Source organism: Papaver somniferum, unplaced genomic scaffold, assembly GCF_003573695.1.
Source record: "Papaver somniferum cultivar HN1 unplaced genomic scaffold, ASM357369v1 unplaced-scaffold_125, whole genome shotgun sequence".
Taxonomy (NCBI): domain Eukaryota; kingdom Viridiplantae; phylum Streptophyta; class Magnoliopsida; order Ranunculales; family Papaveraceae; genus Papaver; species Papaver somniferum.
The window spans coordinates 3,603,623-3,627,352 of record NW_020621603.1 but is presented as its reverse complement, the minus strand read 5'-3'; positions in this window follow the sequence as shown (position 1 = coordinate 3,627,352).

The window sequence follows — 23,730 nt, the reverse complement described above, 5'->3', positions numbered from 1 at the left end:
ACAGTACCCTGAAAATAACCAAGGAGTCCCATTGATGGGTTGTATGATGGCACTTATGTGGTTGTTGGAGAAATATTGAATAAAAATGTTTAAATTTGTTTCCCAAGCTGGTGCCAGCCCCCCAACAATATTGACTTTTCCTCTTGGTTCTACAAACCAAAAGTTAGTGACTCCTATTTTGCTAAGGATATGTTTAAGATTTTTAGACTGTTGTTTAGTACCAGATAGAAAGAAGATATCAGGGTTATGTTTATTGAGCATATTATTCAAATGTCTACTAGTATTGTGTTTTTATGCCTTGACGGTTCCAAGTTATGATAGAAAAAATTGCCAAAAATATGAAATTCTAGGATAAACTAAGGTGAGAATAATGTAGCCAATTTTGTGATATCCGGGGGAATTGTAATGCATGCAAAAAATATATATGGAGTATATTGTAAATATATCTATAAGTAGTGATCATGTGAAGAGTTTGTCTATGAATTATGATTAATATGCTTAAAGAAAAGATTAGAGAATTAGATTTTACCTTAGTAAGCTGGAAAGGGTTTTCTCCCACAAGATTGCTAGTAGTCAAGTTTGTCAGGTGCTCTATCTACATGTTCATGTCCTTAGTACTCCTCTTCTTGGATGGTGGCAACTTGTCCCAAAGATTCAGGTTACAGTTAGTGTTGTTTAACATCACTTGGTTTTTCCTCTTTGTATCAGTAGTTTGTGGGATACTATGGATGGATTCATATTTGAGTTTAGTTTTTTTTTTCCTTCTTTCCCAAAACAGCTTCTTCTGATTGTTGAATTCTTCATCGATTTTTTCTTGAACATCAGCTAAGGAGGGTATTGAATTATAGGGATTGGGTATGTTAAGAATGATTTTGGGGAATATGTTGCCATTGTTAATGTTATTCCCATTCTCTTGACCATTATGTTGAGTATGCATCCTAGCAGCTACTTTGATGTTGGTACCCTTTCTCTTTTGATTCTTTTTTTTAGCTTTGAAATTTTCTAGGTTTTTTCTGTATTTCTTCTGACAAGCAAGAGCCTCAGGGTTTTGAGTTGGGATCTTTCCAGAAATGGGGTCTTGAAGTCCTGCTTTAAAGATGATGTAGTCCTCAGTGCCATCAAGTTCTTCAGAGTTGTTTTTATAACAATTTGTCTGTGTGCTAATCTCATCTTAATAACAAATTCTTCAACTGTATCTTTATTTGAATATGATCTTTTCTATATTATAGGGTGTGAAGTGATGGGAGAGGTATTGAAGTTGATGGGATTGTAGGGGTGATTGTTGATATTGATATGTGGGGAGGTTCTTCTTTTTCCTCACCAGAGGTCCAGGGTGATCAAGGATTCTGCAAACTTTGCAGAAGGCAATTCCATTCAAGGCATAAGCAAATTCCAACCAGTGAGAGATAGTAGGTGTTTCATAGGCATATATACCAAACTTTAAGGCTCTAGTGATATCAATGGTTAATAAGACCTCTAGATTCTTCTTATCCTCATCTCTGCCATAAGCTCTTTTTGCTTATTGAAAGATTCCGGCAGGCTTGAGAATATTTTGGATGTCTGGTATTATGTATCTAGGTACTCTTTTAACTATGACCTAAATTTTGACAGTATAGAAATTGGCTTCATAAATATAATACGGACCTGAAATAGGTACTTCAGTTAGGACTATAAGCTTGTTGAATATACCTCTTGTTCCTCCTTGTCTGAATATCATATAGTCTTCAATACTGCCAAGTATCGTGGAGTAATAATTTCTTCTTTTCTTCCTAAGAGCTACCTTAGCATCCCTTCTAAGCTCCCAGTTGGAGTTGATGAATCTAGAGATAGTCCTAGTTTCATGAAAGATTTTACTGCAGAGCCTGCCAATAAACACCCATTTATTGTTCTCTTGCTTTTTGGGTAGGATGTTTTCAGAATTAATAAAAACTTTTGGAAATAGGTCTTCAGGGATATTACGTGTAAAATTTATTTATTCTACTAGATTATCAACTGAATTATTTGGTTTGGTTCCAGAGGTAAAATCCATGAATTTATTAGAAGAGCAGTTCAGGGTGAAAGTGGTGGTTTTGGTATTGATGTTGAAGACTATGATAGAGGGATAAATAAGAACTTTTGTAGATGGGGCAAAACGAGTTTCTGATTTTTAAGGAATTGAGGAGACGACCTTGTGGAGGAAACTCCTTGAACCGAGCGAACTGTCTAACCTCACACAGATGCACTGCAAAAAGGGACTGCTTTGAATTCGAGAGATAAATCTGTAGGACTCCAGCCTAAACTAAGACAATGGCCGCTCCAGAGTGAATTTGGTCATAAGAGAGGATGAGTCGATCTGTAGGAGGGAAGCTGAGAAATGTATGATATCAATGGTGATCGAAATTGTAGGTGTATTGTGTATTCTGCTTGAAAAAATAAAATAAGTTCTGATTGATTGAATTTGCTCTGTTGAGAGTAATTGTTCAGACGATGAGTTTTTGTTCTCTTTCTGTCTGTTCGATGAAAGAGTGTCCTCTTTTTCAATCATGATTCAGAGACCCATTTATATTGCAAGAATTGTAAACACCTTGATACCATGAAGTGTGACAGTTGCTGGATTCAAAGAGTGGGGAAGTGGAAATCATGTTAAAACCAGTTGTTCAATGTGCAGAGACTTGGTTGATTTTCTACCCACTACTTTGCGAACTCCTCTAACTGCTTGCACGACTTTCTCACATTCTCATCGTGTATTAACACGTGTTGTAGACCGCCAGACCAATACCCTAGTTGATATCCCCCATGTGACACGATTGATGTCTCGTGATTTTAGTTAGTCAGTTGCTGACTTGATGAGACGATGAGTCTTTGTATTGCTGAGTTGAACAAATGTTCAGAGACTCGTGAATTGAACATGTCTGTTGAGACAGAGGTATAATTGTCGAACAAATTTTGATAGTTAAGGTGAACAAATATTGTTCATTTGATGAATTGTTGAATATTGATAGTTGAACCAATATTCCTCAGTCTGAGCAAATATTGCTCATCTGAGCGAATGGTGTGCTCGTCTGATGAATTATTGGTAACAGAACCAAATAAAATGTTGATTTAAAATACTGGCAACTGAACCGAGTATGATAATTAAAATGTTGATCACGGGATCAACGTAAAATTATTAGTGTTTGAATCTGCTCAGAATTATGTTTTAAAGAGCTTTGGATTCGAAACTCTAATTTTGGTCAACTGCTGATTAATTGATAATTTATTGAAAATCAACCACAGAGTGAAGGAGGGACCGGCTACATGGGATGATGAGTCGACCATGTAACGCCCAGATGCTCGACTGAGCAAAATACCAAAGTCTCTTGAAGACCAGTTGGTGAAAAGATGATCAAATGCTGGTTTAATCATTTATTGAAATAATGTTCGTCTGAACCTTAGGTTATAAAACCTAATTAATTATGAAGAGATGAAGGACCAAACAAGGGGTCATGAAACCGTCCCTGGTTGGTCGTTGGACCGACTGACGATCATTTTATGAAATTCCAAATTGTTTGGAAGAGTTTGAACCTAATGTGAACAAATTAGGTCAAATGATGAAAATGTGTGGGACCGGACTCTTGCAAGCCAAAGAGACAACCTTGGTCGGTCAAGGTAATATGCTCATGTCACCAAAGTGTTCGTGTCGCAGTCCTGAGAATTTTGATATTTTATGATCCTTTATTTCAACAAACTCCTTGATTTCATGGTATTTCCTTAAAATCATGAAAATAATATAAAATTAGGAAAAGTGCCATGGCTAGGGCATGGTCGGCCGGCTAGTGACCCGGTCCCGTTAGTCTTCCCTAGTTTTATATTATTTTCATGATTTGAAGGAAATATCATGAAATCAATGAGTTTTCATAAGATGAAGAATATAATAATAAAATAATAAGGAATCATGAGGTGTGGGACTGGCCACAATTAGGACATAGCCGGCCGGCTAGTGGACCCGGTCCCATAATACCTTTCCTAATTTTATATTATTTCCTTGATGTGAAGGAAACACCATGAAACTGAGGAGTTTCCTTAAAACGAAGGAGTTCTGTTCAAATGAAGGGATTTTCACGAGATCAAGGAAAAATAATAAAATATGATAAAATAAAGAATTATGTGTGGGACAGGCCACGACATGACTGGCCGACCGGTGGGCCCAGTTCCCTAGCGCCTTAGCTTAATGTTTTATAATTATTATTTTTCTTCCTATTTTTCATAGGTTCATCGTTCCTTCGTATTTTGGAATGCTCGTTCATGCATTCAGGTGCTCGTTAGTGGATTGCTGAATACACTTGAACCATTTTGGTCGGGGCTTACTCGATAGTGGCTCAGATGCCCGTACGTTGAATATTTATCACTAACCCATGGAATTCTGCTGGGAAGAACCATGAATTGAAGTAATGAAATATTATGAAGAACGTAGAATGTTTCCCTATATTTAGTTAATGAATTTAAGGATTAGAAATAATTAATTGATGGCTCTATATTAGCAGGCATGCTGTCTAGGAGCATTAATTATTTGATAGTTAAGTAATATGAGCTTGTTGAAACGTCATATTTCTTTTATATAGTCAGGGAAAATATTGTTACATCCTGAAGACGTTATTGCTCTATACTAGAAGGCAAGCTATCTAGGAGTCGTCCAATCGTTAAGATTCTATATGCATGTCTTTTATATAGTCAGGGAAAACATTGTTACATCCTGAAGACGTTATGTTCTATACTAGCAGGCGAGCTGTCTAGGAGTTGTCCAATCGTTCGATTCTATATAAAAGTGATTACTGAAATTTCTCCGTATTCATGAGATATGTCGTTGCCTCAGTTGAGAGACTGCATATTCACGTATGCTCTGAGAGACAATAAACTCAGTCAGAGACTCTTGCGACATGAGTTTTCATGCTTCAGTGAGAGACATGAGCCTCAATACTCATCTGATTGCTGGAACATGAATATGTACAATTATGGTTTTACGATTTAGCCTTTGTCGAAAATCCACCATCTACATTAAGTCCCCTGCTTAGTGAGGTAAAGTCATGTTCCTCAGTCAGCACTGGATGGTGATTTTTTTTTAGTTACAGGCGAAATAAGTAATTGAACTTAGTCGTAAGATAGAATGTTACCGGATTTTCGATTGTACGAGCGAACCATGGCTTGAACGAAGATCCCAGTAGCATGACAGAGCATCGTTTAACGAGCGTAAATTGGTATAACACCGCCCTTTTTTTATTTCTTTTTCAGAAGTTGATAACTTGTTCATGAGTTGTTCATGTTAAAATTATATATACATATGCATGTATAGATGTGAGTTTTGTAAAAACCCTTGTTTTAGGAACAAATGTTCGTTCGATCGTTAGTTTAAGAACTAGCAATAATCCCTAATGTAAGAGAGATTTTTTTAAATATGTGAGATTTTAATAAGCTCTCGTTTCATAGGTGGATGCTTGTACGAGAGAAAAAGTTTTTTTTTAATAGACTTGCGTCTGTTAGTAAAAAAAATTGTCTATGAGCTTTCATGAAAAATTTATTTTCGATATGTAAGCTTTCAAATATTTTTGAAAATATACTTTCGAGGGAGCAAATATATATATATATGTTTTTCAAATTTACGTGAGTTTCACGTTAAAACGTATTTTTTTGTAAAATCAATGTTTTGATTTTGAACAAACGTTGAAAGTAGACAATTATACATGGTGAAATAATGTATGTATGTGAGTTTTCACAATTGTAGAATGGACGTCTGTCCAATTTTTGAAAAACCAGTGGATGTTAAAATTCACGTGGGTTGTTCACGGTTTTATGAAAATCAAGTCATGATTTTGAATAATGAATCTTGCTCGTCTTTGCAGGTTTGAAGGAACGAGCAAGTTTTCGAAATTCTGACATTATAATCACTACAGCTAGTGAAATTATAAATAGGTAAGAGTTGGATTGACCATTTTGTTACGCGTTTGTTATTGGTATATCCATGACTCCATGTCTTTCGCCTCAGATAGTGGTGACTTCTGGCTACAACCACTCTTCTGGCTCTTCCGGGGAACGCCCTATGAAGTCAAAGATGAAGACTTCTGTAGATGCTCATGTCGAGGTGAATCAACCTTTCAAAAACGCTGGAAGGCTGACACATTGTATATCTCTCGATCATCTGGGAGTCGTCCGTGCTAAGATATATGCTTTATTGGTATTAGCAGATGCGGAGAAAAAGCAGGGACGTGATGAAATATCACAGAAGAAAAGAGATGAAGATGAAAAGCTCATATCTCATCAGCACCGCCGACTTCAGCAAGTGAGATTATCGACTGAATATGAAGTTCGGCTTCGCATTGATGGTGTAGCTCCTGATTCAGATGTTGATGAATGAAGAATTCCGTCATAATTCGTCATCAGAAAATTCAGAAGTTAGGTATTCTAGCATAAATGTTGTAGAATCTTCGTCCGATATCGGGATTTCGCTATCTACCCATGTTTCTTCATCCTCAGAAAATTTCCAAGCTTTAGCAAAGAAGAGTTTCGGCTTTTGAGCACGTTTAAGGGCCGAAATCGACGAAACAGTAAACTTCCAAGAGACTTTCAGAAAATTTTCAGTTGGCATGTAGTCCAATGTTTCAGCCACATCTCTTTGCTCGTTTATCCAATTGTTGTGAATTTGGATATGTTGTAGAGGACATCCATACGAAGAGAATGGTATATGACTAATCCCTAGATTCTTCACCAGTTTCTCCCAGCTCGCTGCTTTGTGCGTGACAGTGTAAAATCATCTCAGACGAGCTTGTTGTAAAACACTCTTGTTGTGTCTTTAGACCATTCGCTTATGTCTTGAACGGTTGGTGAAGGATTTTAATGTCATTGGCGCATTTGAGATCAGGACCCGTGATTGATACATGAGCATGGTGCTTGCAGTGCCATCTTGTTTCTGTCAGTCGTAGAAACATCGCTTCTGAAACCTTGGTCACGTGTTAACTGAAGTTGCTCTCAAGAGGGGATGATGTAATGACCATGGTTGTATGTCTTGGTTGTGGCATTCGTTTTATGATGAATGATTAGCGTAGGTGAACTTGGTGCCAGTCATGAGTCTTGGACTGTTAACTGATCGTCATGATCAGTGGACCGTTAGTCCCCAGTATTTTGTTAAATCTCTCCCTTTCTTTTTACCTTCTTCTGGCAAGACCTAGATAGATGACCCAGGTACAAAAAACTTGATGTGAACTCCTAGGTGGTCGAAGTAGGAGGTACCTTGGTGAAGGACTTAGCGAAAAGACCTGGTGGACATCGATCAACTGTAGAGGTTATGAATCCCGTCCACGAATTTCTGCTTGCATGTTGTATGCTCTGGAGGCTGTAGGAACCTCATACGTCGTAGGAATTCGGTGCTTGACCCAAACCTTTGAAGCTAAGAGACCGAGTTATCATATGAGAAAAGAATCACCCAATTTGGAGTTGTCTAGATTAGCCAACGAAGCGTGCACATTTGTAACTTGTAATCCCGTGCAAGTTTTCAGATTCCATGAACTTGAGTGTGGAGGCCATATCTTTCAGCTCGTATGTCTGATTGATGCGCCCTTTTGATATGTTGTAGAAGAGACATAGACAAACATCTTTCGTTGAGGAAGCATTGTCCCATTCCTCACTCATTGGTACGTTTTTGTAAACCCATGGGTTGAAGTATGTTGTATATATCTCATTTATAGAGGTGATGAGAACATCTTGTAGAAGACTTGGGATTGTGCCCGCCTGTTGTGCAAGATTCAGAAAGAATTTCATGTGAAGATATTTCATGTCTACACACCTTGATATGAATCATTAGTGCTTGGAGAAGACCGATCCATCGAGTAACACTTCAGAGAACGGATAGTTGATGAAGCTGGTCGTGAGGATGTTGCCCCTGAGACCGTCGTTGATGTTGTATCACGATAGAATTTTCTACAGAAATGCTTGTTGATGCTGATACTATGGTCGAAGTTGCTCCAGAGACCGAAAAGGCTAGATCCATGATTATCGACATAGTTTTTACTCCTTCATCCAATGAGTCTTTACATTCACGAACTAATTGATTAGTTGAGCGTCCCTAAGATGAGGGTGTAGGGTTTAAACCAAATTCTCCCGAACCTTTACTGTGAAGTGCCTTGTCAGGGAATCGATGTTGTTGCGGTAGATAGCAGCGGCAGTTTCCATTCTGGATGTGATCGGTGAAGAGAGGAAGTTCCTCAGTCGTGCAGGGGCTTGTGATGTAGTGAGACCCGTTGATGAAGTTCCATGGAATCACTTTAGGTTGCAATAACTTGTTATGTGAATTACATTTATTGAAATAGAATTGATTTATCCAATAAGATCAAGTCCCCGGTGTATGTTGAAGGAGTTTGTGCCATCCATGGATGAATGATGTTGCATCTGCTTCAGAAGTCTTATGATGGGATAAATTCAGTTACACTTTGATCGTGCTGGTATTGAATCAGTGTGTCATCGTCGAGATATTTGTGCTGAAGCTAGAGGCGCCATTATAGAAGGTGTACCCTTTGATTGGGAGTACAATTTGAAGGCTTCTTAGATGCTTGAGTGTTGAAGCGTCATATCCCTTAAGATCTTAGGTTTGATTATCTCGGTCATGAGTATCTTCTGTTGATTCAGCACTCCTTTCGTTGCAGTAGTGGGATTTAACACTTGTGCAGACATCAGAGCTTTCTGATTTTGTGGCACACATGCACACTCCTGCAAGGATACGTCCAAAGTGTTCTTTACCGGGCTTGGACATCATCTCAGTAATGAATGTCTCAGTGTTCGATTCGGAGAAATGTCAGATTCAACCACTTGGTAAAATACTAATGCGGTGAAGATACCATTCGTCTTGCAATAACAGAGTTGCTAGCATATTAAGTCCCCATGCTAGGATAACATGTGAGGAAATAAATGACATAGACATGGGAGGAATGAGACTTTCCTGAGTGAGGAACCTCTTTATGAATGTCTATGCATCTTTGCAGGTTCTTGCTTCAACCTCGTCAAAGTTCGAAATTCCTCCAAGTGCTCTGGTGACGGAATACCCGCCAAATCTTCTGGATCAGAACTTTCTTCATTGGAGAGATGTACAACCAAAGGTGCTTTGTCAGTAGCCATCTTTTCAGCATGAATCCACATTCGTCTGAAGAACATGTCATATCTTGGATCTTCCTGATTATGTGAAACTTGGTTTCTGCCTAGATTGAACTTATGTTGATATATCCATAAGTATTTTCGAGCGTTCCTTCAAGGTCTCTGATTGAGATAGATCACAAGTAGCTTCTTGTAAAATGATGCTTTCGACTCTGAGGGTTTTCAGTGAAATGATGTTGATGGTGGTGTCAGCATCGGTCAACATTCTTCCGAATTTATTTCCTCTGATATAGTTTGTGGTAAGCAGTCCTCAGTCGTGCATCTCCTTGTTTGTGGATGAAGGTTCAAGGAGTATTTCCGGGATAGACGTCTGACACAATGTAATTCGGTGTTGTGAACATGTCTTTCCTTTGTGATTTAGACAGATAGAGCAATTTCACAGATATGCTCGATCAATGATTGAACTGCTTCTTTGACTGGTTTTTCATAGTGTAAAGGTTCTGACTGGAGAGGATTCTTGTGTACTCCTTCAGTCGCCAGTTGAAGCTATTAGGGATCAACCTTCTCTTTGAAGATGTGCTTCAAAATATTGCAGCTACTTGTTGGATGATCGATGAACCTATGAAGGCGACAATACCTGAGATTGACCATTTCTTTTTTAGTTGGCTCTCTCCTAATGAACGACAATTTGATTGCACCATCTTGAACCCAGACTTCCAGTAACTCGATCACTCCTTCATGAGAAGATACAAGTTTGAGTCTGTCAGACCATTTCCCCGTTCGTTGATGGCGGGTCGAGGTTTGTGCATTTCAGGATTGGTTATCTTTTCTTTGTGCCTTCAGAGGAGCCTGTGATGTTGGAGAAGTGTTCTGATGTTGTGTGTCGGTTTTCTTTCAGCAACGATGTTTGTTGAAGGCTGGAGATTATACTGATTTTTAACTAGGCTTAGGATGCTTCGAGGTTCCTCGACCTTGCATATTTTGCTCTTTCCAGTAAAGCAGGTGCAGTAGTCATTGATCGTTTGGTTGCTTCATGAGGCTCTGAGAAAGTTTGGAACCAGAGATTTTCCAGCAAGGCTCTATAGACCGAGATCATTCCATTGATGCACAAGTCCATCAGTTGTTGTTCTGTGACATTCAGGTCATGTGAATCCAAAGCTTGCACTCTGAACCTCTTCACATAATTGTTAGATGTTCATTGTTCTTCTGAGACATTTTTCCTAAATCAGAGAGAGTGATCTGCTCTGAGACGAAGAAGTATTTTCTATAGAAAGTATTAATCATTTCTCTTCAACTGGTGATACTTACTGGTGCAATGTTGTTGTACCATGTGTATGCTCTGCCTGTCAGAGACTTTGAGAATTCCTTCAAATGGACGACATGGTTGTGCTCATGTTCACCCAGTGATTTCAGAAACCGAGAAACATGTTCTCCAGCATTGCCCGTTCCATCATAAAGAGTGAACGTCGGAGAGGTATAACCTTTTGGCAGAGGAATTCTTTGTGTAGCAGCAGAGTACGGAGGTTGGTGACGGTGGACAGATGATGTCTTGTCTTTTCCTCGATCTTATAAAAAGCGCTTCAGGTCCTCTCGAGTGATGAAACTTGCGAGTTCCTTTGCTGGTGGATCGTTTAAAGCTTTGCGAACTTCTTCATCATCTACAACATGGATTGGAGAGATTTCAGGATCAGCGGTTGAAGATGTTTCTTTAGCTTTTCATTTCTCGTGTTGAGGCTGAGTTTGTTCAGACGCAAGCTTGTCCGTGAGAGTTTTGAGATAAGCACACAACTATTTCTGCGTTGCAGCCATTTCAGTCTGAACCTTTATGAGATCAACTGTGGTAGGATGATTTCCTCTGGTTTCTTCAGGAGATTCGCTAGGAGGTTGATTGTTGATAGTGCCAGTAGCATTACTTACAACATTGACATGAGTGATCACTGGAGCACCAGCACTCGGAGTAGTAGTAGTAACATATGGAATGACATTGCTGGCCGGAGGAGTGGTATTAGCGGTACCACTAGAGCCTGCAACGTTGAGAGGAGTAATACTTGCGGTGGCAGTACTACTAGAACTTGCGATGTTAGAGTCGGGTGTTAAACCCGGATTGGTAACTGAACCAGACCTAAGACCGACCATCTTTGTGAGAATTGATATTACAACCGAGAGAATGATCTCCCACTGTGGTCGCCAATCTGTAGATGGGGCAAAACAAGTTGCTGGTTATTAAGAAATTGAGGAGACGACCGTGCGGAGGAAACTCCTTGAACCGAGCGAACTGTCTAACCTCACACAGATGCACTGCAAAAAGGGAGTGCTTTGAATTCGAAAGATCAATCTGTAGGACTCCGGCCTAAACCAAGATAATGGTCGTTCTAGAGTCAATTCGGTCACAAGAGAGGATGGGTCAATCTGTAGGAGGGAAGCTGAGAAATGTGTGAGATCAATGGTGATCAAAATTGTAGGTGTGTTGTGTATTCTGCGTGAAGAAATAAAATAAGTTATGATTGATTGAATTTGCTCTGTTGAGAGTAATTGTTCAGACGATGAGTTTTTGTTCTCTTGTTGTCTTTTCGATGAAAGAGTGTCCTCTTTTTCAATCATGATTCAGAGACCTATTTATATTGCAAGAATTGTAAACACCTTGATCCCATGAAGTGTGACAGTTGCTGGAGTCAAAGACTGGGAAAGTGGAAATCATGTTAAAACCAGTTGCTCATCGTGCCGAGACTTGGTTGATTTTCTACCCACTACTTTGCTAACTCCTCTAACTTCTTGCATGACTTTCTCACATTCTAATCGTGTATGGACACGTGTTGTAGACCGCCAGACCAAAACCCTAGTTGATATCCCCCATGTGACACGATTGATGTCTCGTGATTTAGTTAGTCAGTTGCTGACTTGATGAGACGATGAGTCTTTGTATTTCTAAGTTGAACAAATGCTCTGGGACTCATGAATTGAACGTGTCTGTTAAGACAGAGGTATAATTGTCGAACAAATGTTGATAGTTAAGGTGAACAAATATTGTTCATTTGATGAATTGTTGAATATTGATAGTTGAACAAATATTCCTCAGTCTGAGCAAATATTGCTCATCTGAGCGAATGGTGTGCTCGTTTGATGAATTATTGGTAGCAGAACCAAATAAAATATTGATTTAAAATACTGGCAACTGAACCGAGTATGATAATTAAAATATTGATCACGGGATCAACGTAAAATTATTAGTGTTTGAATCTGCTCAGAATTATGTTTTGCAGAGCTTTGGATTCGAAACCCTAATTTTAATCAATTGATGATTAATTGATAATTTATTGAAAATCAACTACGTGGTGAAGGAGGGACCGGCTACATGGGATGATGAGTCGACCATATAACGCCCAGATGCTCGACTGAGCAAAATACCAAAGTCTCTTGAAGACCAGTTGGTGAAAAGATGACCAAGTGTTGGTTTAATCATTTATTGAAATAATGTTCGTCCGAACCTTAGGTGATAAAACCTAATTAATTATTAAGAGATGAAGGACCGACCAAGGGGTCATGAAACCGGCCCTGGTTGGTCATGGGACCTACTGAGGATCGTTTTATGAAATTCCAAATTGTTTGGAAGAGTTTGAACCTAATGTGAACAAATTAGGTCAAATTATGAAAATGTGTGGGACCGGCCTCTTGCAAGCCAAAGATCCAACCTTGGTCGGTTAAGGTAATATGCTGATGTCACCAAAGTGTTCGTGTCTCAGTCCTGAAATTTTGATATTTTTTGATGCGCGTTATAGCAACATTTTGAGAAAATATGAAGAAATCAAGGTTTTTGCTCAAACTGAGGAAACTTCATAAGATGAAGGAAATAATAATAATGAAATCATAAAGTATGGGACCGGCTATGGCCAAGGCATGGCCGGCCGGCCGTCCAATGAGCCTGGTTCCATGGCACTTTTCATAATTTTAGGGAAATACCATGAAATCAAGGAGTTTGTTGAAATAAAGGAGTTTTCCTTAAAGTGAAGGAGTTTCCATGAGATGAAGGAAACAATGATAATAATAATAATAATAATAATAATAATAATAATAAAATAAGAGGCATGTGGGACCGGCCATGGCTAGGGCATGGTCGGCCGGCTAGTGGCCCGGTCCCGTGAGTCTTCCCTAATTTTATATTATTTTCATGATTTGAAGGAAATATCATGAAATCAAGGAGTTTTCATAAGATGAAGGAAATAATAATAAAATAAAAAGGAATCCTGAGGTGTGGGACCGGCCACAATTAGAGCTTAGTCGGCCGGCTAGTGGACCCGGTCCCATGACACCTTTCCTAATTTTATATTATTTCCTTGGTGTGAAGGAAACACCATGAAACTGAGGAGTTTCCTTAAAACGAAGGAGTTTTGTTCAAATGAAGGGATTTTCACGAGATCAAAGAAAAATAATAAAATATGATAAAATAAAGAATTAGGTGTGGGACTGGCCACGGCATGACTGGCCGACTGGTGGGCCCAGTCCCCTAGCGCCTTAGTTTAATAGTTTTTTTTTATTATTATTTTCTTCCTATTTTGCATAGGTTCATCGTTCCTTCGTATTTTGGAATGCTCGTTCGTGCATTCAGGTGCTCGTTAGTGCATTGCTGAATACACTTGCACCATTTTGGTCGGGTCTTACTCGATAGTGGCTCAGATGCCCGTACGTTGAATATTTATCACTAACCCATGGAATTCTGCTGGGAAGAACCATGAATTGAAGTAATGAAATATTATGAAGAACGTAGAATGTTTCCCAATATTATGAAATATTATTAGAAATAAATAATTGATGGCTCTATACTAGCAAGCATGCTGTCTAGGAGCATTAATTATTTGATAGTTGAGTAATATGAGCTTGTTGAAGCGTCATATTTCTTTTATATAGTCAGGGAAAATATTGTTACATTCTGAAGACGTTATTGCTCTATACTAGCACACAAGCTCTCTAGGAGCCGTCCAATCGTTAAGATTCTATATGCATGTCTTTTATATAGTCCGGGAAAACATTGTTACATCCTGAAGACGTTATGTTCTTTACTAGCAGGCAAGCTGTCTAGGAGCCGTCCAATCGTTCGATTCTATATAAAAGTGATTACTGAAATTACTCAGTATTCATGAGATATGTCATTGCCTCAGTTGAGAGACTGCATATTCACGTATGCTCTGAGAGACAATAAACTCAGTCAGAGACTCTTGCGGCATGAGTTTTCATGCTTCAGTGAGAGACATGAGCCTCAATACTCATCTGATTGCTGGATCAGGAATATGTACAATTATGGTTTTACGATTTTAGCCTTTATGGAAAATCCACCATCTACAACTTTATTTTGGATTGTGATCCAAAGGCTTTAGCTTGAATGTGGTACTTTTTGTTTGACAGGTGTGGATGTCTAGAGTCTAAACTCCAAAACCAAGTGTAGAAGAAGTACAATTCCCATGTGTCCTCTGAAGCTACCCAGTGTAGATTAGGTTGTTGATTGCTGAGTTGTTTGCACAGTTTGACTACTAGCATAGCTTGTGAGAGCGACCTGTCCATAAGCCAAAAGAAAAGAGCAAGACTAGTACACAATATACAATGATTAGTAGACCCGTGAACTATTCTAAGTGGTGTGTTTTTGTTGAACTTATCCTGGCATAAGCCTGTAGTCCAAAATATGGGTTTTCTAGCAACACCAAACTCAGTCCTAGGATTAAAAAGGAGTATAGTTTTTATTAGCAAGTAAAATCTGAGATATATGTTATTGATGCAAGTAATGATAACGATAGCATGTTTAGATAAATTATTACTAGTAGTAGCGGTCTGATTTGGCCAAGTTAAATAGTTAGAAGAGACATACCAGTTTGAAATTTGTTGTGTCTCATAGTCACCCAAATAAGTCTTTTTCCTATGTATATTTCGAGACTGCACTGATTCAGCTAGCCAGTCAGCATTTTTATGTGAATCTCCAGTCACCTTAAGATGTTTCTGAATGGTGAATGTGCGAAGGTAATGTGCGGTGATTCAGTCAGCTTGTTCCACCGAAAATTCTCGTGTGACAGTTGGCGGCTTAGTCGGATTCCCAATGACATCTATCAACAGAAAAGCAAAGATAGAAGTTAGAGTAATAGAGAAGGATTTGTTGGTAATATGATATAGGAATGAAATTGACAAGAAGCAGAAGGGAAAGAAGGTGATGCTGGAGATTGATATTGAACCACCAATTCACTGGTATCCAAGTGAGTATGATGTTGATCTATTGCCATATGGGATTTTGTTTCCTCAGGGATGTGAATCTCCAGGATTCCAAGAGAGTTTTGCTTGGTACTTGGAAGACATGCAGCACAATGTTAATGTTAAGGTTGAAGAGTGTTTGCAGCAGGAAGAGCCTCCAGGTGTTGTGCATGAACTCTTGATTGATTCTCTTGTGTAAAGGTTGATTCAATTCTTCAATCAGCCTAAGCCCCAACCAATCAATCAGGATGTGAGCAATCCTTTTGAAATTCGAGGAGAGAATTATAAGCAAGGTGGAAGCAGTCGATAGAACGATGTTGATAGTGATGTATCTGAAAAATCGTCGATGGAAGAAGAAGGCATGGATCTGATGGATGAGGATGTATGGGTTTCCTCCGCTCCTGCAGTTAAGCCTCACGCGACTAGGTTTTGATGATGATGATTGGATCTTGTATGCGTACCATCCCAAGTATGGTTGGTGTGGAAATGGGGTTACACACAAAACTTGCAAGTATACAAGGCCAAGTTTTATAGTATAGGGATGAGTAGGGGTTAGTCCACAGGGAGTGGGAGCATACAAGAAGTTTTCCTAAGCTAGCAATGGAGACAAGGCACTATGGCAGTGAGCAGTGATGGATGAAGGCAGTGAATATCACTAAAACAGTTAGCAAAGCAAAGCAATTAACACAAGATGGAAGCACAACAAAGATTAAATGGCAGAGGATATAAAATAACAATAGCAGGGAACCAAGGCTGTAAGCCAAGGGCAGGGGGAGTTTGTGCGCTGATTTCAGTGCACAACAACTTCAAAATGCAAGAAAAAACAGTGAAGGAAGGTAAATTTAGCAGGGAACAAAATAGAACTGAAATTAAGTGACTGTAAAAGGGATTGTGGCTAAGCTAAGGGCTTAGAATCCACCTTTGTGTCCTAGCCAAGCAGTGTGATCCTAGGTTGAGTTGAAAATCCTATGCATACATCTAGAATGGGAGGAAAACTAATTTGCTCACTAGTTTGCCCCTAGCATTGACTGTCTTTTGACAGAACAATCAATCACAGGCACTATGAGCATTAATCTCTTCCCAATGCTCAATCAAAACATACATCAGGATAACTATCCTAGCAATTCACCATTTGACAGTGCACTAGGCTTCATCTGAGCCTCAGCCTAATGCAGTTTAGCTCATGCTAAACTTGTGAACAACAATAAACATCATACATGATAATTCAAACAACACAGACATAACATTCAAAATAATCAACTGTGATAAAGGGACTGAATTTGAAATTGTAATTAAAATTTCTTCAAATGTCTACTGGCTAGTCCAGAGATCATCCCCCGATACCCCCCCCCCCCCCCCCCCACCCACACACACACACATCCCCTATTTATACATACAGAAAAATCCCCAAAAATCAGTGAAGTTAGGGTACCCAAAAATCCAAAATTCACTCACCTAACACACTGATAACAACCCAATCAACCAACCCATGCTTCAATTAGACGTACAATTGATTTCCCCCCAAAAGTTCCCAAATCAGAAAAATTAGGGTTTTAGAAATTAAAATTAGAAATTTACCTAATCTCTGACTCCAATCAAACTTCGACCCATGCTTAGAATTAGTCTTCTCTTGCTTCCCATACCGTTAATTTGCCTCTAGATCGACCTAATTTACCTATTTCACACTTTAGGGTTTCGGTTGAAAATGTGTGAAATAAGTAAAGTAGAGGGACTAGGAGAGGGGAACAATGATGGGTTATCATTGTTTGACGCTGTGGTGATTATGTGGTGATGGCGGAGCAGTTGGGAGAGCAGTTGGAGGAGCAGGTGGTGGAGATGGTGGTGGTATGGCGTCTGTAGAGGAATGGAGAAGATGGAGTCGATGGTTTTGGGAAGAAAGGTGCGTTTGGTTGGGTATAGGGTGTTCGATACTTGGGTGTTAGGCGGGTTCAGCGAGGTTTGATGATCTGCGACATGGAGCGATGGATGGGAAGATGGTAGGTGGATCCAACGGCGATACGGAGGTAAGCGTGGAGCGACCGTCGGATGAAGGGATGTAGCAAAACGGACGACCCAAGATGGAGATGGGCGTTGCGATGTAAAGCGGGGGCTTCGGAGTTTGATGTGCGATGATGGAGCGACCGTAGGATGCTGAAATGCTTCGATCTGACGGCTGAAATCCGAGACGGGCTTGGATATAGAAAATGGGTTTGGGTAAGGGTTTTGGGACTTGGGTATGCCAAGCCCATATCTTCTTTAAGAACAATTCTTCCTCTTCAAGCCCACTTCTAGCCTTTTGGTCTTGTGCACGACATTCTTCGCGGCTTCCTTGTGTAATTCCTCCCGACTTTTCATTACTTTTCTTCTCTTTTCGCTCCGCAATTCATCCAAACTTTATTTACAACCTAAAAATGCAAAATTAATTAATAAAAATATTTATTCTTGAAAACAAAGAAAATACAGAATATGGGATAAAATGTAGAATTAATGCACAAAAGATGAGTTAAATGCCAAGAAAAATATATAGAAATATGCACTTTTTAGCACTCATCAATGGTCCTTTTTAACTGCATGAGGGTGTTGTTGTTGTTGTTGTTGATCGATTTCTCGTTTCCGGGATGAGTAGATTTGGATTTCAGTCCACCACCCTCCCTGCAGAAGGAAGGTTGATGGTTCGCAAATTGGCTGCAAGGCCATGACGTATCTACGATCCTATACATTTTCCTGTGCTTGATGCTTTGTGTCCTGTTACTGGTAGGATTGGTCGTGCTATTTTTGCAGGAAGAGATTAACCAGCCTCCTATTCAACTCAGCAAAATACAGATCATGTTGATGAAATTCCGACATCTGCTGAGCCAGAGAATATTCGTTATGCCAGTCAAACTGAGTCGGATCTGTTCAGTTCCCCTGAGCCTCAACAAGTGCCGGTGAATCGCAAGAATGAGCCATCTGTTCGAATGACTCGGAGTCGAACTCACATTGTCAGCCAGGGGACTCAGAGGAAGACTCGTCGTCATCAGAAGTAAGTGAAGTTTTATTTTCTCATCCTCCATAGTTAGCAATCTAGGGGAAAGAACTGAGATCACCAGTGGGGGTTTCTTTTGGGTTATAAGATCTTTTCTGATTCGTATTTTTTTAAGACTTCTTGTGTTAATTTTTTGTTTAAATTTGTGTGGACTAATGTGGTTTTTGGGTGTGGATGGTTTAAAATTTTGGTGTTAATGTAATCTAGATTTGTACGTGGGTTTGGAAATGATGTTTGAGATTGATCGTGAAATTGAAATCGGTTGTCTTGCTTTTGATTGGGTCTCAGATGATAAGAAACAGGAAGATATGGAGAATTTGGGAAAGTAAAAGAGATTTGGTGAGAAAAAAATTTATAATTTAGGGAAAAGGGGTACCTCATGGATTTAATTTGTTCAAGTAGCTAGAGTTATTGGTAGAAAACTTAAGATCTCCAAAGTTAGGTTTGAGAAAGGTGAGTTTGTTTTCCAAATGGTTGAAAATCCCAGAATTGTGAATGTGATTGTCCATGATGTTGTCTTTGATATCCATTTGAGTTGCTTTCATGCAGTTACATGAACAATGATGATTTGATTAGTGTAATCCATTGAAATTCCAGGTGATTCGAGAAGAACCAACGACGAAGAAGACCACTAGAATTAGGTAGAATTCATGAGCCAGAGAGGGTAGAGCAGTATAAGGGATTAGGCATAGGATTAAGAACATGAGGTGAAAGAAAGAGAGAATGAAGAAATTTTTCGACTAGAAATCGATCGGCTAAAAATGGTAGTTACACCACAAGAGGACGAGGTAACGGATAGAAGGAAAGGCCGCACCGCCGGAGAAGAATTTTTCAGATGAGAGGAGAGAGAATGAGTCGTACAAAGATAGAGAAAGCATTTTTAATCAATATCAACAATACTTTACCCTGGGGTAGCTAAGGCTAAGTCATATGATCTTCTAATCTAGAAGCTAGATTAGCAGTCCACGTCAGCTAGGACAACCTCCTAAGTCCTATATGACTGCTAACCTAGCATCTAGATTAGCAGTCCACGTCAGATGGGACCACTGCCCAGTGATGTTTGGTTCAACGCTTTAAATTTCAGCAGTCATATCGAATTTTGTGATTTTAGTGATCTGTGTGATTTTTGTGAGCGCTGAACCGTTCAGCACTAAGGTCACTTTTTCAGCGTTGTTTGGTTCAGCGCTTTAAATTTCAGCCTTCAGATCGAATTTTGTGATTTTTGTGATCCGTGTGATTTTTGTGAGTGCTGAACCGTTCAGCGCTAAATCATTCAGCGTTTCAATCTCGCTGCTAGTTGAACTGCGAGCACTTTTTTTTATAAAGAGAATATATTGATTAAACGAAAATTTTACATTTGTGTTCCTCTACTAGAGTAGAGATATAATCTGGAAAAATTTCAGTAAAATGGAAACTAAAAGACTGTTCCTTGGATTTTTTTGCAATGCCATGAGCTGCATTATTACATAGTCTTGGTATTGACTTACAAAACCAAAGTTTACTACTGTTGAACTTATTTTTAATAAATTGAGTTTTATTTTGATTGAACCAATGAACCTGTAGTTCCTTCCTAGCTATGTAATTCATCATTGTTTCACAATCCATTTCAAAAATCACTTTTGTTGCTCCAATATCTTCCATCCAGTCTGCGGCTACCTCTAATGCCTTGCACTCAAAGTACTCGGCCCCATAATATTCTTCCACCTCCTCATTGAAGCATATTCCTTTCACCCCTAAGCAATTCCCTGCAAAATCACGAAGTATTAGTCCTATACTTCCTCTTTTAATCTGAGTAATATAAGAGCCATCTAAATTAACTTTCACAAACTCTTTATCTGGAGGTAACCAGATTTTGGTTTGCATGATATTGGTGACAGAACTATTATGAGTATTAGAAAGATGAGCACATTGAGTATATAAATGATTTATTCTAGCAATGGTAGTCTGCAGATTAGGATTTTTATTTTGAAATATAACTGAACATCTTTCTTTCCAAATCTACCAGACTACACACATAAACCTGCAGATTAAATCCACTTCATTAAGACACAAAGCAGTAGTGTTAGTTGCTGGGGAATGAAAACAATTTATAATCTAAATGTCAAAATCTATAAACTCATTTATAACTACATCAATATTAATGTTCATTGCAAACCAAATGGCTCTAACAAAACTGCAATCCAGAAACAGATGAGTCATGGTTTCATCATTGGTTTTACAAAAACAACACTTAGTATCAATATCATGTTTATATTTTAAGATGGTGGCTCTAACTAGGACAATCTTCTTAATACGTTTCCAGATAAAAATCTGAACTCTATGTGGAACTTTGAATTTCCACAGATTTTTCCAGACATCACTTGGAATGTTACTATTGGCAACAATAGAATTAACTTCCCTTGTGCTTATAGTGTTGTAAGCACTTTTCACAGAAAACTTACCTTGTCTATCTGGTTTCCAGATCAAAGTATCTTCACCTGTGGTTGAAATTCTCGTACCTAGAATTAGATTAGCACGATTAGGAGAAAAGAGAGTATTAACCACATCAATATTCCATTGTCTAGTACCTGTTAAAAACAAATCACAGACCATATTGTAATTCTCAAAGATAGATGCACCTACAACAGGAACATGTGGGTTATTTAATCATATAACCCAAAAATCTAGCCATATATTAATTTTGGTATCACTTCTAACTAACCACATTGTATTTTGTTGCAAAATCTCCAGGCCAGAATAAAAGCTTCTCCATAACCAAGAACGCGCATCTTTTAGCTTATCTAAATGAAGAAAATTCTCATTTCTTGAATATTTAGCTTTAAGGACTTGATAACAAAGGGAATTATCATCATTACAGGCTTTCCAAGCTAATTTAGTCAATAGGGCAGTATTAAAATTTTCAAGGTTTCTAAATCCTATACCACCTAGATCTTTAGGAACCTGAAGTTTATCTCACCCTATAAAGTATATACCCTTAGAATTACTTTCTTTTCCCCACCAAAACTTTCTATGACTTGTATCTAATTGATTTATTATATTTTTAGGGATTCTAAAAACCCCCATTTGATGAGTAAGCAGAGCATTGAGAACATGCTTTACCATTGTTGATCTAGCTGCATAATTCATGCCTTTTCCTTTCCAAGGTATAAGTCTGGAATTAAAACTCTGTAAAATGGGATTTAAGGATTTGGATTTGTCTCTACCCATCAACAAAGTAACACATAGGTATTTATCAGTATCTTGCATTTCAACCATATCAAGAGCAGCACAAAGATCAATTCTAGCAGTAAGACTAATGTTATTACTAAAATAAACACTAGACTTGTTAAAATTAAGCATTTGACCAGAGTACTTACCAAAATGATTGATCGTGTCCAGGATACCTGTTACATTGTGCATATCAGCTTTAGTAAATATGAGGATGTCATCTGCAAACAAAAGATGAGTGATCGCAGGTGCATTTCTAGCAGCTTTGACACCAGCAATGATATGATTATTAGAAGCATTAACTAAGAGTCTAGATAAATAGTCCATGGCAATTATAAAAAGATAAGTGGATAAAGGATCCCCTTGTCTTAATCCTCTAGTAGGACTATACTCATTAGTTGGAGAACCATTGAGAAGGATAAAGATTTTTGTGGTGAAGATACATTGTTCAATGTATTTACAAAATTTCTCAGGGAAACCTATTTTTTCCAGCATGCCTAATGAAAATGGCCACTCAAGTCTATCAAAGGCCTTAGAAAGATCTAATTTTAGGGCCATAATACCACTAAAACCTTCTTTATGCTTCATGGTATGGATCGTTTCATGGGAAATTATTATGTTATCCTGAATTGCTCTACCACGAACAAAAGCTGATTGATAAGGAGAAACAATTTTCTTTAGAAAAGGTTTAATCATATTTGCTAAAATCCTAGATATTATTTTATAGATTGTATTACACAAACTTATGGGTCTAAAATCTACAGGATATTTAGCAATATCAACTTTGGGAATCAAAGTAAGGAAGGTTTTATTAAATTCCCTACGCATGTTACCAGATATAAAGAAATTTTGAACAGCTTGACAACAGTGTTACCAACAACGCTCCAATTGGCTTTGTAAAACCCAGCTTGAAAGCCATCAGGCCCTGGAGAACTCCAACAGTCCACGTCTTTAACCACAACAAAAATATCCTCAGCAGGTGGTATTCTAGTAAAATTCTCAGTCAAATCATTAGTGATGATTGTTGGAATAATGCCAAAAGTATCATCATAAATATGCTAAAGGTTAGAGCTAAAATGCTGAATAAGAATATTAGACATATCATCTCTCTTGTCATACCAGTTACCATTCATATCATACAAACAATCAATATTTTTCCTATGCATTCTTTTGTTTGCAAGAGTATGAAAGTACCTAGAATTGTTGTCTACATCAATGATAAACCTGTCACCAGACTTTTGCTTATAGAAATCAGTTTTGATTTCAAACCAGAATTCAAGATTTTTGTTTATCTCTATGAGCCTATCATTCTGAAAATTAGATATAGGTTCATTATGAATGGAGAGTAACAGGTCCTGCAAAGAATTTATATTACTTTCTATATCACCAAATTCTATCTTATTCCATTTAGAAAGTCTTGTCCTAGTTATCTTATGCTTTTCAGACAATTGATGAGCAGGAGATCCTGGAATATTGGAATTCCAGGCAATTTCAAGTTGATTCTTAAAACCAGCATGCTTCAACCACATAACAAAGAATTTAAAAGGTTTCCACAAATTTTGATTCTGTTGTTCTGTGTTTAACATGATAGGACAATGATCAGAGCCAACTTGGACAAGATGATAAAGTTTAGCATTAGGGAATTCATTACACCACTGTTGATTCCCTAAAGCCATAACAATTCTAGATTTCCTAGTGCATGTGCCCATATTGTTACTAGACCAAGTAAAGTCTCTACCAATATAACCTAAATCCATAAGGCCACAATTATTAATTTGATGTTGGACAAATTTATCATCTTGAGAGATAGAAGTAGTGACATCTAAACTATGCAGGTGCACATTTAAATCACCAACTAGCCAAGGCTGCATCATATTGTCATTAATTCTATTCATATCTTCCCATTGAAGCCTTTTAATATCAGAATAAGTGGACCCATACATGAAAGAGATCATCACATCTTGTTTAGCACGGTGAAGGTTGGAAACAACATGAATAATATTATTAGATGAATCCTGAATATCACATTTAATTCTATTTTTCCATATCAAAAGTAAACCACCAGCTAGTCCTACTCTATCTATCCAAGTATAATTGCAATAGTTCAGAGATTTAGCAAATTCAAACATTCTAGCTTTATCTATCTTTGTTTCTGTTAAAAACAAAAAAGCAGGGTC